Here is a 17,556-nt window from a genome sequence, read left to right as displayed (position 1 = left end):
ACATTTTTTTGTACATTGTTTACAGTTCCTATGCTGAACACATACTGTGTTTGAATTCTGTACAGAGTGGAAAGGCAACGACATCATGGAGGACGCTTGTTTACAGATGTACAAGAGACTGCAATTATAAATATGGTTTTGGCCAATAATGCAATTAGGATTCATATTTAACAACATCAATGCTGTAAGTCTGTCGACCATACAACACATCCTCCAACGGCCCCGAGTGACGATGAAACAACTTTACTGTCGACCATACAACACATCCTCCAACGGCCCCGAGTGACGATGAAACAACTTTACTGTCGACCATACAACACATCCTCCAACGGCACCGAGTGACGATGAAACAACTTTACTGTCGACCATACAACACATCCTCCAACGGCCCCGAGTGACGATGAAACAACTTTACTGTCGACCATACAACACATCCTCCAACGGCACCGAGTGACGATGAAACAACTTTACTGTCGACCATACAACACATCCTCCAACGGCACCGAGTGACGATGAAACAACTTTACTGTCGACCATACAACACATCCTCCAACGGCCCCGAGTGACGATGAAACAACTTTACTGTCGACCACACAACACATCCTCCAACGGCCCCGAGTGACGATGAAACAACTTTACTGTCGACCATACAACACATCCTCCAACGGCACCGAGTGACGATGAAACAACTTTACTGTCGACCATACAACACATCCTCCAACGGCCCCGAGTGACGATGAAACAACTTTACTGTCGACCACACAACACATCCCCCAACGGCACCGAGTGACGATGAAACTTTACTGTCGACCATACAACACATCCTCCAACGGCACCGAGTGACGATGAAACAACTTTACTGTCGACCATACAACACACCCTCCAACGGCCCCGAGTGACGATGAAACAACTTTACTGTCGACCACACAACACATCCCCCAACGGCACCGAGTGACGATGAAACAACTTTACTGTCGACCATACAACACATCCTCCAACGGCACCGAGTGACGATGAAACAACTTTACTGTCGACCATACAACACATCCTCCAACGGCCCCGAGTGACGATGAAACAACTTTACTGTCGACCACACAACACATCCCCCAACGGCACCGAGTGACGATGAAACAACTTTACTGTCGACCATACAACACATCCTCCAACGGCCCCGAGTGACGATGAAACAACTTTACTGTCGACCACACAACACATCCCCCAACGGCACCGAGTGACGATGAAACAACTTTACTGTCGACCATACAACACATCCTCCAACGGCACCGAGTGACGATGAAACAACTTTACAAGGTGCCATTTGAGAGAAACTCTGACAGAGTCAAGAATATGCGACATGACTTTGTAGAGGTATGTATGCAACACTACTTCCAGTACTTCAGACATACCATATTTACTCATCTGTATATCCTTTTGTCTGTTACAGAGAGTATTGGAGCTGGATGCCCATGTAATTCACCATGAATTTATTTATGTGGATGAGGTTGGCTTCACCAAAACCAGGCGCCGCAGAAGAAGTGTAATAGGACAGAGGACAATTACCAATGTCCCTGGACAGCGTGGGGGTAATATAACTATGTGTTGGCCCTGGACAGCGTGGGGGTAATATAACTATGTGTTGTCCCTGGACAGCGTGGGGGTAATATAACTATGTGTTGTCCCTGGACAGCGTGGGGGTAATATAACTATGTGTTGTCACTGGACAGCGTGGGGGTAATATAACTATGTGTTGTCCCTGGACAGCGTATAACTATGTGTTGTCCCTGGACAGGGGGTAATATAACTATGTGTTGTCCCTGGACAGCGTGGGGGTAATATAACTATGTGTTGTCCCTGGACAGCGTGGGGGTAATATAACTATGTGTTGTCCCTGGACAGCGTGGGGGTAATATAATATGTGTTGCCCCGGACAGCGTGGGGTAATATAACTATGTGTTGCCCCGGACAGCGTATAACTATGTGTTGCCCCGGACAGCGTAATATAACTATGTGTTGTCCCTGGACAGCGTGGGGGTAATATAACTATGTGTTGTCCCTGGACAGCGTGGGGGTAATATAACTATGTGTGCTGCCATCACTCAAAACGGGGTCCTCCATCACAATGCCACACTGGGTCCGTACAACACCGGCCATATGCTCACTTTTCTGGATGCAATTTACACAATGCTTGTCCCTGATCCAGATCAGGAGCCTGCTAGATTTGTGGTTTTATGGGACAATGTTAGTTTTCACCGGGCTGTTCTGGTCCAAAACTGGTTTGCCACCCATCCACAATTTGTAGTTTTGTACCTACCCCCATATTCACCTTTTCTAAATCTCATAGAGGAATTCTTCTCTGGCGCTGGAAAGTGTATGATCACCAACCCTATGCCCGCATGCCGCTTCTCCAGGCAATGGAGGATGTATGTGGGGACATAGAGGTTGGATACGCCATGCTAGGAGATCCTTCCCTCCATGTGGGGACATAGAGGTTGTCTCTGTCCAGGGTTGGATACGCCATGCTAGGAGATAATTCCCTCCATGTGGGGACATAGAGGTTGCCTCTGTCCAAGGTTGGATATGCCATGCTAGGAGATACTTCCCTCGATGTTTGGCAAGAGAACTTATCTTGTGATGTGGACGAAGTATTGTGGCCAGACCCAGGCCGGAGAAGAGATGAAGCGTAGCTTAGCACTGGTGACTGCCCCCCCCCCCCCCCCCCCCTACCAATTCCTGGACTGCCCCCCCGGGACCCCACACACACACACAACTGTGTTCTTTACTGTATTCTAAAGAATATACTTTTGGTTTACATATGTTCATGGTTTTGTTGTATGCTACTGTATACAACAGTAATGTTTGGCCTAATAAATATTTTCTGTTTCTACATTGTATTGGTGTTTACAGTGTACTTGTTACCCCTCTCAGCAGATTACTTTCACTGTAGAACATTGTATTGAAATGTAGATATAAGCCTATGAAAGACCAAAGACCTTTAGATTTAGAACAGTGTTTACATGGTATATCCATAAATGTACTATTATAAAGCAGTGTTTGCCATTTGATGCAAATGCTTCATTCTGACATGTGTTTATGGCATTTTGAATGCAGTGTTACATTTTGAAGGAGATGTGAGGCATTTTGTGTGTGCAGTTTTGGGAATTGTGTGTAGAGTTTTGAAGAAAATTAGATAGTTTTGAAAACTTGTGTAAGCAGTTGGGAAAATCTGTAATGGGATGTTTGACGAGCAGGTGTCCACATACTGTTGTGTGTGTGTGTCTTCCAGGTTGAGCAGGGATATGAGGGGAAATAACAGGCATCATTTATCTGGGACACTAATGCACAGTGTCAGGTTAAAACTAGATGTTTTACTATATATCTGCAGTTTAACACACACACACACACACCAAAACACATGTCATTTATGCGACCACGTTCCTCCATAAACACATGTCTCTAGTCAGCTGGATTGTGGGACAGCCTGAGACAGACAACTCTGTATTAGTGTTATTCAAGATGTCCTGATGCTTCCCCCAGCATCTCTTTTACTTATTTATTTTCTTCATTTAGTTATTTCATTTAGTTATTTCATTTATTTTCTCATTTGGAGGGTAAATATTAACAGCAGCTTTGATATGGGCTTCGATTAGCATGCGATCTACGCACGCTACAGTGGATATTTCACGCTACAGTGGATATTTTAGACAGTTAAGAAATGAACAGTTTGTATTTATTCATGTATCAAGATATTCAGGCAACATGTAATGTGAATGGCATCATACTTCGCTGGGAAAAATGTCAGCTGTTGCTTGTATCGATATGTGCTTCAAAACATGTACAAATGGAGTATAAATCTGAGAAGTGTCCTCCGTTTACGTTGATTTGGATCCTCTGACCCTTCTGTGCTCCACTGTGTCTACTCGGAGCACAGTAGTATGCATATTGGGAAACACCCTGCGTGTGTGTGTGTGATCCCCTTCCGCCTCATCAGTATTGTGATACAGACATCTTGTACAGGTGAAATAGATGTTGTCATGTCCTCTCCAGAGTCTTGTTAGTGAGTGGTTGTGTCATGTTCTCTATCATCTCATTGGCTCTGCTATTCTATTCTAGCCCTTTTTATTTTTCACTACTCTCCCTGAAGGGTGGTAATCTCTCTCTCTCCTCTCTCTCTCCTCTCTCTCTCGTTAGATTCTGCCAATATGGAACAGCATAGTGCCATGATGTCCATCTGCGTGTTGCTTTACGTCATACCTTGTCAATAATAACTTTAAGATCAGGAGGACGAGGGGAAGAGGCCTAGGGAGAGAAGACCGCAGGAAAGACAGAGATGTCTGGTTCAGCTCTACCGTTTGACTAGTTCTCTTTTAATGGTGCAAATTGGACACAATTCGAAATCGAATTAACCTCTGTCTGCCAGCCATTCTCTCTCGGTCTGCCAGCCACTCTCTCTTTCTCTCTCGGTCTGCCAGCCACTCTCTCTTTCTCTCTCTCTCGGTCTGCCAGCCACTCTCTCTTTCTCTCTCTCTCTGCCTGCCAGCCACTCTCTCTTTCTCTCTCTCTCTGCCTGCCAGCCACTCTCTCTTTCTCTCTCTCTCTGCCTGCCAGCCACTCTCTCTTTCTCTGCCTGCCAGCCACTCTCTCTTTCTCTCTCGGTCTGCCAGCCACTCTCTCTTTCTCTCTCGGTCTGCCAGCCACTCTCTCTTTCTCTCTCGGTCTGCCAGCCACTCTCTCTTTCTCTCTCGGTCTGCCAGCCACTCTCTCTTTCTCTCTCGGTCTGCCAGCCACTCTCTCTTTCTCTCTCTCTCGGTCTGCCAGCCACTCTCTCTTTCTCTCTCTCTCGTCTGCCAGCCACTCTCTCTTCTCTCTCTGCCTGGCCACTCTGCCTGCCAGCCACTCTCTCTTTCTCTCTCTCTCTGCCTGCCAGCCACTGCCTGCCAGCCACTCTCTCTCTCTGCCTGCCAGCCACTCTCTTTCTCTCTCGGTCTGCCAGCCACTCTCTCTTTCTCTCTCGGTCTGCCAGCCACTCTCTCTTTCTCTCTCGGTCTGCCAGCCACTCTCTCTTTCTCTCTCGGTCTGCCAGCCACTTTCTCTCATTCTCTTTCGTCTCTATCATTATCTCTATTTCATTCTGTCGTTCTCTCTCTCTCCCTCGCTCTCCCTCTTTATCTCCCCCCTCTCTCTCCATCCCCCTCCCCTTTCTCTCCACCCCTGATCTCCGGGGAACCCTGCAGTTCAGATGATATCACAGCAGGTGATATGATTGGCCAGCTGAGCGGGTCTTAGCCCAATCGGACGTCAAGATAAGTGTTTGAGACTTAACACACTGACTCATTTACAGAAGACATTTCTTTGTACACACATCTGACACTTCTTACTAGTAGTGACTGACTTGTTAACAACACACTGTATAAACCAGGCAGACAGACACTGTGGACTCAATAACTTAACATCCAGACTCAGAGCTTTAGAACAGCATTTAGACAACATTGAAGTCAGAGTTATTTAAGAATGTACTCCTATGGGAAAGCCAGACAACTCAGAGAACAACTTCATTTTCAGACAGAGTACAACATTAAGCTATAAAATAAATGTTTTCTGATTTGTCGCTTGACAAAACATAAGTGCTTGGTCTGCATCACATTATATATTTCTAATATGAACCATTATTCACCTATCTGACTCTCTCAGTCTAATATGAACCATTATTCACCTATCTGACGCTCTCAGTCTAATATGAACCATTATTCACCTATCTGACGCTCTCAGTCTCAGATCTGAAACACTGTAGGTGTACAGTATATGGCTCGAGGTTGTTTCAGGACCGGGCTGTTTTATGTTCTGCATTTAACAAAACTGAGCTATTTCTCCTATAAACCTGAGAGGAGAAAGAATCTCCCTGACCATGTAAAACCCCCTGAAGCAGCACTATCTAAATGAGAAAATGACAACTCAATAAAACTGCTCTCATTCTCAACCAGGGACCAATTCTGTGGGTTTGTAGCGGCTGGATATGTACCTTGTATGTCTGTGAGTGTGTTTGATTAATTACCACACCGGCTGGCCACACTGTCCTCCAGTCCCCAAGGGGGCGATATATTATGAAGAGGGGTTCAACACACACACACACACACACACACACACAATGTTGCAATGTATATGTGTGTGTGTGTTTGTGTGTGTGTCTGCTCTTACTCACCCGCCTCGGGCGACAGGTAAGGCCAGAGGGGTGAAAGGGCGAGGGTACACTCCTGTGGAATTGTGGGTATTTTTAGCCATGAGCCCTGGGGCGGTGCTGGAGAGCAAACATGTACCTGTGAGTAATAAACACACACACACCATACACACACACACACCATACACACACACACACACACACACACACACACACACACACACACACACACACACACACACACACACACACACACACCTGTTGCTCTGAAACAGCCACTTTATAACTAATGCATGTTTTTACCACTATGTTTATGACTAACAAGCTATATATGTTTTACCATCTCTATAAAAACAGTAAACATATATTTGATATCTACAGACATATATTTGATACATACAGACATATAATTGATATCTACAGACATATATTTCATATATACAGACATATATTTGATACCTACATACATATATTTGATATCTACATACATAAATGTGGTATTTACAGACATATATTTGATACCTACAGACATATATTTGATACCTACGTACATATTTGTTATATCTACAGACATATATTTCATATCTACATATATATATTTGATACACGGAAACATATATTTGATAAACTACATACATATATTTGATATTTACAGACGTATATGTGATATTTACAGCCATATATTTTATATCTACAGACATATATTTGAGACCTACAGAAATATAGTTGATACCTACAGAAATATATTTGAGACCTACAGAAATATAGTTGATACCTACAGAAATATATTTGATACCTACAGACATATATTTGATACCTACAGACATATATTTGATACCTACAGACATATATTTCATATCTACATATATATATTTGATACATGGAAACATATATTTGATAAACTACATACATATATTTGATATTTACAGACAAGTCTAAAAACAAGTCTCTCACCGTTTCCGCCTGCTATAGACCACCCTCTGCCCCCAGCTGTGCTCTGGACACCATATGTGAACTGATTGCCCCCCCATCTATCTTCAGAGCTCGTGCTGCTAGGCGACCTAAACTGGAACATGCTTAACACCCCAGCCATCCTACAATCTAAGCTTGATGCCCTCAATCTCACACAAATGATCAATGAACCTACCAGGTACCACCCCAAAGCCGTAAACACGGGCACCCTCATAGATATCATCCTAACCAACTTGTCCTCTAAATACACCTCTGCTGTCTTCAACCAAGATCTCAGTGATCACTGCCTCATTGCCTGCATCCGTAATGGGTCAGCGGTCAAACGACCTCCACTCATCACTGTCAAACGCTCCCTGAAACACTTCAGCGAGCAGGCCTTTCTAATCGACCTGGCCCAGGTATCCTGGAAGGATATTGACCTCATCCCGTCAGTAGTGGATGCCTGGTTATTTTTTTTAAATGCCTTCCTCACCATCTTAAATAAGCATGCCCCATTCAAGACATTTAGAACCAGGAACAGATATAGCCCTTGGTTCTCTCCAGACCTGACTGCCCCTAACCAACACAAAAACATCCTATGGTGTTCTGCAGTAGCATCGAACAGCCCCCGTGATGTGCAACTTTTCAGGGAAGCTAGAAACCAATATACACAGGCAGTTAGAAGAGCCAAGGCTCAAGCAGAACTTCCTGCAACACAAACTCAAAAAAGTTCTGGGGCACTGTAAAGTCCATGGAGAATAAGAACACCTCCTCCCAGCTGCCAACTGCACTGAAGATAGGAAACACTGTCACCACCGATAAATCCACTATAATTTTCTACGGCTGGCTATGCTTTCCACCTGGCTACCCCTACCCCGGTCAACAGCACTGCACCCCCCACAGCAACTCGCCCAAGCCTTCCCCATTTCTCCTTCTCCTAAATCCATGTTCTGAAAGAGCTGCAAAATCTGGACCCCTACAAATCAGCCGGGCTAGACAATCTGAATTCTTTCTTTCTAAAATTATCTGCCGAAATTGTTGCCACCCCTATTACTAGCCCGTTCAACCTCTTTCTCGTCTGAGATTCCCAAAGATTGGAAAGCAGCTGCGGTCATCTCCCTCTTCAAAGGGGGGACACTCTTGACCCAAACTGCTACAGACCTATAACTATCCTACCCTGCCTTTCTAAGGTCTTCAAAAGCCAAGTCAACAAACAGATTACCGACCATTTCGAATCCCACCATACCTTCTCCACTATGCAATCTGGTTTCAGAGCTGGTCATGGGTGCACCTCAGCCACGCTCAAGGTCCTAAACGATATCTTTTAACTGTCATCGATAAGAAACAATACTGTGCAGCCATATTCATTGACCTGGTCAAGGCTTTCGACTCTGTCAATCACCATATCCTCATCGGCAGACTCGACAGCCTTGCTTTCTCAAATGATTGTCTCGCCTGGTTCACCAACTACCGCTCTGATAGAGTTCAGTGTGTCAAATTGGAGGGTCTGTTGTCCCGGCCTCTGGCAGACTCTATGGGGGTGCCACAGGGTTCAATTCTTGGACTGACACTCTTCTCTGTATACATCAATGATGCTCTTGCTGATGGTGAGTCTCTGATCCACCTCTATGCAGACAACACCATTCTGTATACTTCTGGCCCTTCTTTGGACACTGTTCTAACACCCCTCCAGGCGAGATTCAATGCCATTACAACTCTCCTTCCGTGGCCTCCAATTGCTCTTAAATATCAGTAAAACTAAATGCATGCTCTTCAACCGATCACTGCCTGCACCTGCCCGCCTGTCCAACATCACTACTCTGGACGGCTCTGACTTAGAATATGTGGACAACGACAAAGACCTATGTGTCTGGTTAGACTGTAAACTCTCCTTCCAGACTCACATCAAACATCTCCAATCCAAAGATAAATCTAGAATTGGCTTCCTATTTCGCAACAAAGCATCCTTCACTCATGCTGCCAAACATAACCTTGTAAAACTGACTATCCTACCAATCCTCGACTTCGGCGATGTCATTTACAAAATAGCCTCCAATACTCTACTCAATAAATTGGATGCAGTCTACCACAGTGCCATCCGTTTTGTCACCAAAGCCCCATATACTACCCACCACTGCGACCTGTACGCTCTCGTTGGCTGGCCCTCGCTTCATACTCGTCACCAAACCCACTGGCTCCAGGTCATCTACAAGACCCTGCTAGGTAAAGTCCCCCCTTATCTCAGCTCGCTGGTCACCATAGCATCTCCCACCTGTAGCACACGCTCCAGCAGGTATATCTCTCTGGTCACCCCCAAAACCAATTCTTCCAATGGCCGCCTCTCCTTCCAGTTGTCTGCTGCCAATGACTGGAACAAACTACAAAAATCTCTGGAACTGGAAACACTTATCTCCCTCACTAGCTTTAAGCACCAGCTGTCAGAGCAGCTCACAGATTACTGCACCTGTACATATCCCATCTATAATTTAGACCAAACAACTACCTCTCCCACCACTGTGGATAGTAGATATCTACATACATATGTTTGATACCACAGACATATACTTGATACCTACAGACATATATTTGATAGCTACAGACATATATTTGATACCTACATATATATATTTGACAACTACATACATATATTTGAAACCTACAGACATATATTTGATGTCAAAGGCATGCAATATGATTGTGACTAGAACATCTCACCAGACAGACACGCCTACTAGGGAATGGGATGAGTATAGGAGGAGGGATGGAGGATGATAGGAGGAGGGATGGAGGAGGATAGGAGGAGGGATGGATGATAGGAGTAGCGATAGAGGAGGATAGGAGGAGAGATGGAGGATAGGAGGTGGGATGGAGGTGGGATGGAGGAGGATAGGAGGAGGGATGGAGGAGGATAGGAGGATGGATGGAGGATGATAGGAGGAGGGATGGAGGATGATAGGAGGGATGGAGGATAGGAGGAGGGATGGAGGGTGATAGGAGGAGGGATGGAGGGGGATAGGAGGAGGGATGGAGGATGATAGGAGGAGGGATGGAGGATAGGAGGAGGGATGGAGGATAGGAGGAGGGATGGAGGATGATAGGAGGAGGGATGGAGGGGGGATAGGAGGATGGAGGATGATGGAGGAGGATGGAGATAGGAGGAGGGATGGAGGATAGGAGGATGGATAGGGAGGAGGATGATAGGAGGGATGGAGGGATGATAGGAGGGATGGAGGAGGGATGGATAGGAGGAGGGATGGAGGATGATAGGAGGAGGGATGGAGGATAGGAGGAGGGATGGAGGATAGGAGGAGGGATGGAGGAGGATGATAGGAGGAGGGATGGAGGGGGATAGGAGGAGGGATGGAGGAGGATGATAGGAGGGAGGGATGGAGGAGGATAGGAGGAGGGATGGAGGATGGGAGGAGGGATAGGAGGGTGGATGGAGGATGATAGGAGGAGGGATGGAGGATAGGAGGAGGAGGGATGGAGGGGGATAGGAGGAGGATATGAGTAGAGGTAGAGGAGGAGGATATGAGGAGGGATGGGGGATGATAGGAGGAGGGGGATAGAGGATAGGAGTAGGGATGGAGGATGATAGGAGGAGGGATGGAGGATGATAGGAGGAGGGATGGAGGATGAGGAGGAGGAGGATAGGAGGAGTGATGGAGGATGATAGGAGGAGGGATGGAGGATTGGAGGATGGAGAAAGATAGGAGGATGATAGGAGGAGGGATGGAGGGATGGATGATGATAGGAGGAGGGATGAAGGAGGATAGGAGGAGGGATGGAGGATAGGAGTAGAGATAGAGGAGGATAGGAGGAGGGAGGGATGGAGGATGATAGGAGGAGGGATGTAGGAGGATAGGAGGATGGATGGAGGATGATAGGAGGAGGGATGGAGGGGATAGGAGGAGGGATGGAGGATGATAGGAGGAGGGATGGAGGAGGATAGGAGGATGGATGGAGGATGATAGGAGGAGGGATGGAGGAGGATAGGAGGATGGATGGAGGATGAGGAGGGAGGAGGAGGGATGGAGGATAGGAGGAGGAGGGGATGGAGGATAGGAGGAGGATGGGATGGAGGATGGAGGAGGAGGGATGGAGGATGATAGGAGGGATGGAGGGGATGGATAGGAGGAGGGATGGAGGAGGATAGGAGAAGAAGAGGGTAGAGGAGGGATATGAGGAGGGATGGGGATGATAGGAGGAGGGATAGGAGGGAGGATAGGATGGATGGAGGAGGATAGGAGTATAGAGATAGAGGAGGATAGGAGGATGGATGGAGGGTGATAGGAGGAGGAGGATATGAGGAGGGGGATGGAGGATTGGAGGATGGAGAAAGATAGGAGGAGGATGGATGATGATAGGAGGAGGGATGAAGGAGGATAGGAGGAGGGGATGGAGGATAGGAGTAGAGATAGAGGAGGATAGGAGGAGGGATGGAGGATGATAGGAGGAGGAGGATAGAGGAGGATAGGAGGAGGGATGGAGGATGATAGGAGGAGGGATGGAGGATGATTGGAGGATGATAGGAGGAGGGATAGAGGAGGATAGGAGGAGTGATGGAGGATGATAGGAGGAGTGATGGAGGGATGGAGGATGATAGGAGGAGGGATAGAGGAGGATAGGAGGAGGGATGGAGGATGATAGGAGGAGGGATAGAGGAGGATAGGAGGAGGGATGGGGGATGATAGGAGGAGGGATAGAGGAGGATAGGAGGAGGGATGGAGGATGATAGGAGGAGGGATGGAGGATGATAGGAGGAGGATAGGAGGAGGGATGGAGGATGATAGGAGGAGGGATGGAGGATGATAGGAGGAGGATAGGAGGAGGGATGGAGGATTGGAGGAGGTATAGAGGAGGATAGGCGGATGGATGGAGGATAGGAGGTGGGATGGAGGAGGATAGGAGGATAGAAGGAGGGACGGAGGAGGGAAGGAAGAGGATAGGAGGAGAGCGGGAGGAGTGAAAAAGGATATTGAGGAGACTCAAAAGGAGAGTGACTCAGTAAATAACTGCCACACACACACAGATACACGCACACACACGAACACACACGCGCACACACACAGACACACACACACACACACACACACACACAGACACACACACACAAACACACACACACACGAACACACACGCACGCACACACACACACACACACACACACACACACACACACACACACACACACACACACACACACACACACACAACACACACGCACGCACACACACACACACACACACACACACACACATACACACAGACACATGCATGCACACACACACTCACACCATTCTGTCTGTTACTGTTCTCCTACAGTACCGGCAAAGCTATGGGTCATCGACCCCCTTGACCCTCAACACACCGCATCGGTGTCACACCCTCACCCTTCCCCCTACATCGGTGTCACATCCTTACCCTTCCCCCTATTTCACCTCCAAAGAAAACAAAGGTGCCGTCTAAGTTTGAACAGACTCTAAAATATTAATCAGCAGTGAAACAGGACAAACTTTTAGTACACATGAAACAGATCCCGACAGGCTTTGTTGTTGCTCCCTCTCTCTCTCTCCCTCCCTCTCTCTCTCCTCTCTTCCTCTCTCTCGTTCCTCTCTTTATCTCGCTCTTATGAATAATGAAGGCTTAAAGAAGAATCCTCTCAGCAGTGGGATACAGCTCCTCCGTATTGATCAAATAAGACTTGCTAAATAATTAACTAGGCCTTTGTCATGCAAATGAGCAGGCTGACCCCGCAGTGTGTGTGTGTGTGTGTGTGTGTGTGTGTGTGTGTGTGTGTGTGTGTGTGTGTGTGTGTGTGTGTGTGTGTGTGTGTCAGAGAGTGTGTGCGTCCGCAGTAGAAGGTCAGGTAATGATGTATTGTGCTGTGTGTGTTTGGCAGACTGTGTGCTTCCTTCTAAGATTTCTATTTTATTCGTTTGTGTGGATTCACTGAGGGAAATAGAGACAGAGTAACCTAGAGACACACACACACACACACACACACACACACACACACAGACACGTTGGTTTAACCTAATTCTAACCCTAACATTAACCCTCTCGCCTAACCATAACCCCAAACCCCTAACCCTAAAACTCAATTTAGCCCTAACTCCTAACACTAACACTAACCATAACCCTTATTCTAACCCTAACCCTAAGCCTAATTTTAATTGTATCCTACCTAAAAGGATGGTAAATTCAGACCATGCACACACACACAAAAACACTAACATGGACATACACTCTGGAATCTGCATTAAACAGCTCATTACCCAATCAATGACCGGCTTTGCTCTGAGACTCGTTACGCCCTGTCTGTGGACATACACTCTGGAATCTGCATTAAACAGCTCATTACCCAATCAATGACCGGCTTTGCTCTGAGACTCGTTACGCCCTGTCTGTGGACATACACTCTGGAATCTGCATTAAACAGCTCATTACCCAATCAATGACCGGCTTTGCTCTGAGACTCGTTACGCCCTGTCTGTGGACATACACTCTGGAATCTGCATTACACAGCTCATTACCCAATCAATGACCGGCTTTGCTCTGAGACCCGTTACGCCCTGGTTTTGGCGAGGATGGCGACCCACATGGGGACGCCGTCCCTGTCACTTCAGCACGGCTTTAGGTATGTTACTGAAGCTACCATCACTGAGGAGGAGTTAGGCTTTGAGAATGTTGCTTATGCGTCGCGGATTAAAAAAGCGGTAGTGGTTTGTCTTAAACAAGAGCGTCCTGTTGATCGTATGGTTGAGCAATTGGAGGTTACCTGTGGATGTACAGTAGATGGCTTCATGAGGGAGGAAAATTATGTGGATATATGGAAGCAACACCTCAAAGACAACAGTCAGGAAGTTGAAGCTTGGTCGCAAATGGGTCTTCCAAATGGACAATGACCCCAAGCATACTTCCAAAGTTGTAACAAAATAGCTTAAGGACAACAAAGTCAAGGTATTGGAGTGGCCATCACAAAGCCCTGACCTCAATTCTATAGAAAATTTGTGGGCAGAACTGAAAAATTGTGTGCGAGCAAGGAGGCCTACAAACCTGACTCAGTTACACCAGCTCTGTCAGGAGGAATGGGCCAAAATTCACCCAACTTAAAAGCTGGTGGAAGGCTACCCGAAACTTTTGACCCAAGTTCAACAATTTAAAGGCAATGCTACCAAATACTAATTGAGTGTGTGTAAACTTCTGACCCACTGTATATGGCTTATGCTAGTACGGGGAGTCAATGGTGCTTTGAGTGTGGGGATGTTGGCCATAAGCGACATGCTGCCCGAAAAGGGAGAAGGAGCAGGGAGGGACTCGGCCCTCTGGGCCCTCTGATGTAAGGAGAGGTGGGCCGACAGTGGTAGAGCAGCCACTAGCACCTGTTGCTGAGGAACAAGTTGTCCATGTTGAGGGTACTGAGTTGCAGCTTGTACCAGAGGGGAACATAACGTCTGTTATGCAGAAACATATTGTTGTAGGAGGTAAGGACGGATCTGATGAGCCATTTCCCCAGACTGGTGAGGAGATGCCCAGTACGAGTGATGGGGTACAGGAAGGGGTTCAGGTGGAGCTTGTCTCCCAGGTAGTGAAGGAGATACCCGGTATGAGTGATGGAGTGCAAGTGGGGACTGTTGAGACGGATGTGGCTGAAGGAGGTCATGGGTCTGTGGCATCAGTTGAGGAGGATCAGGAGAAGTGGGTGACAGAAGCAAAATGACCACCTTTAACCGAGATGTGCTTGGCAAAATTTAGCGTCACAAAGAATTTGAAGAAGGATGTAAGACAACTTGTAAGGGCCCCTATGATGGAAATGGAGTAAGACAATGGTCTGCTTTGGGCCAGAGGATGATGACTTTGTGGCAGAACTGATCTACAACTATGGAGTGGGAGAATGTCGCCTAGGCAACGACTTCTTCGGTTTGACTCTGCAGTCTAGCCAGGCTGTCAGCAATGCTAAGCAGCTTGGTTGGCCACTCAATGAGGTTGGAAAGGGCCTCTATCTGGCTGAGGCCCTGGGAGGTTATCACTTCAACCTAGTGGACAAAGAACAGCCTCCAAATGATCCAGTACAGAAGGTGTGTCTGGCTGCAGAAATCAATACGCTGCTCCTCCCTTCTGGGGATGAAGGTGAAAGAGAGCAATGAGGAGAAGAAGACTGTGCTGGTGGGATTCACAGACACTCAGTGTAAACTAGAGTTTCACAACATTGCTGGGACAGTAGATCATGGGACAGCTTTCGGGGCGGGTAGCGTTCTCCTGTTCACGTGAGCAGTTGGCATATCTTGAAGACTTGATGACAAAAGGAAACCATAAAATCTTTACTGTCTTAGTTAGCCTGCACGCCCCTGGGAAGGCTTGGTTAGCCTGGAGGCCTCTGGGGAAGGTTTGGTTAGCCTGGAGGCCCCTGGGAAGGCTTGGTTAGCCTGGAGGCCCCTGGGGAAGGCTTGGTTAGCCTGCACGCCCCTGGGAAGGCTTGGTTAGCCTGGAGGCCCCTGGGAAGGCTTGGTTAGCCTGCACGCCCCTGGGGAAGGCTTGGTTAGCCTGCACGCCCCTGGGAAGGCTTGGTTAGCCTGGAGGCCTCTGGGGAGGCTTGGTTAGCCTGGAGGCCCCTGGGAAGGCTTGGTTAGCCTGGAGGGCCCTGGGAAGGCTTGGTTAGCCTGGAGGCCCCTGGGAAGGCTTGGTTAGCCTGGAGGCCTCTGGGGAAGGCTTGGTTAGCCTGGAGGCCTCTGGGGAAGGTTTGGTTAGCCTGGAGGCCCCTGGGGAAGGTTTGGTTAACCTGGAGGCCCCTGGGGAAGGCTTGGTTAGCCTGGAGGCCCCTGGGGAAGCTTTGGTTAGCCTGGAGGCCCCTGGGGAAGGTTTGGTTAGCCTGGAGGCCCCTGGGGAAGGTGTGGTTAGCCTGGAGGCCCCTGGGGAAGGCTTGGTTAGCCTGGAGGCCCCTGGGGAAGGCTTGGTTAGCCTGGACACCCCTGGGATTTGCTATGTTGTTTGAGTGTCCATTGTGCTGTGGGTTCCCACCCAGACACAATAAAGGTTCTTTAAAACTCAAACTCTCTCTCTCTATTTCTGTCTCCCTTTCTCTCTCTCTCTCTCTCTCTCTCCCTCTCTCTCTCCCTCTCGTTCTGTCTCTCTCCCTCTCTCTACTCCCCTTTCTTCTTCCCTTTAACAGAAGATAAGAATATAATAGCATGTATTCATACCAGCTTCTTGTCTAACTGACTCATAATGAGCTAACAACTTACAACACACACAACTGAGTGAGACAGAGAAGAGATAAAGAGAAGAGAGAGAGAATATAGAGAGGGAAAGAGAGAGTAACCTTCTTTCGACAGGTCTTTGAAGTGATCATAAATAGCCTATACCCTTCCTTTATTGACACACAACATAGTGATTTGCTTGATTGCTTCAGTTTCTTGGTGGCTAGCTTGGAAACAACACTGATTTTGATTGAATGGATACAGAACATTCCAACTGCCGTCTGACGCCTCCACTTGTTTCTCATCTCCATGACGACCATTCTCTCTTCATTCTCCACTCTCTTCTTTATTCCTCTCTTTTTCTCCTCATGCTAATTAAGGATTACATCAACCAGCGCTCTGTTATTCACTGACCCCTTCACTCCTACAAACAAAGAGTTCCAAAAGGGTTCTTCGGCTGACCCCATAGCATAATCCTTTTTGGTTCCAGTTGGAACCATTTTTGGTTCCAGGTATAACTCCTTTGGGTTCCTTTCCTGTTGAAACGGTACTACATGGAACCCATAAAGGTTTAACCTGGGGCGGCAGGGTAGCCTAGTGAGTACTAGTCCAACAGAGCGTTGGACTAGTAACTGGAAGGTTGCAAGTTCAAACCCCCGAGCTGACAAGGTACAAATCTGTCGTTCTGCCCCTGAACAGGCAGTTAACCCACTGTTCCTAGGCCGTCATTGAAAATAAGAATTTGTTCTTAACTGACTTGCCTGGTTAAATAAAGGTTAAATAAATTAAAAATTAAAAACCTGGAACCAAAAAGGGTTCTTCAAAGGGTTCTGCTATGGGGACAGCCGAAGAACCCTTTTAGGTTCTAGATAGCACCTTTATTTTTAAGCGTTTACCTGCTGCACGCTGGAGATTTGAGGGGATTACATAGCTGTAGGCAATAAGTTGTCATGTCTCTCTCGCTCTCTTTCCCATCTCTGCCTCGCTCTCTCTGATCTCTCTCTGTCTCTATCTCTCTCTGTCTCTATCTCTCTCTACACACTACAGTACTGTACTCCACAGTCATATCAGAGATAGCACACACCAGTAAAATACTCTAAAGTCGTATCAGAGATACACACTACAGTACTGTACTCCACAGTCATAACAGAGATACACACTACAGTACTGTACTCCACAGTCATAACAGAGATACACACTACAGTACTGTACTTCACAGTCGTATCAGATTGA

At 47.1% G+C, this 17,556-nt stretch overlaps 1 pseudogene; it reads left to right on the top strand.

The window, feature by feature from the left end:
• The first annotated feature begins 14,827 nt into the window (after positions 1–14,827).
• On the top strand, positions 14,828–15,551 carry LOC115125431 (glyoxalase domain-containing protein 4-like; annotated as a pseudogene).
• Positions 15,552–17,556: the final 2,005 nt, after the last annotated feature.

The sequence above is a fragment of the Oncorhynchus nerka genome, linkage group LG6 (genome assembly GCF_034236695.1).
Source record: "Oncorhynchus nerka isolate Pitt River linkage group LG6, Oner_Uvic_2.0, whole genome shotgun sequence".
Lineage (NCBI taxonomy): Eukaryota > Metazoa > Chordata > Actinopteri > Salmoniformes > Salmonidae > Oncorhynchus > Oncorhynchus nerka.
This window is presented reverse-complemented; position numbering and strand designations above follow the sequence as displayed.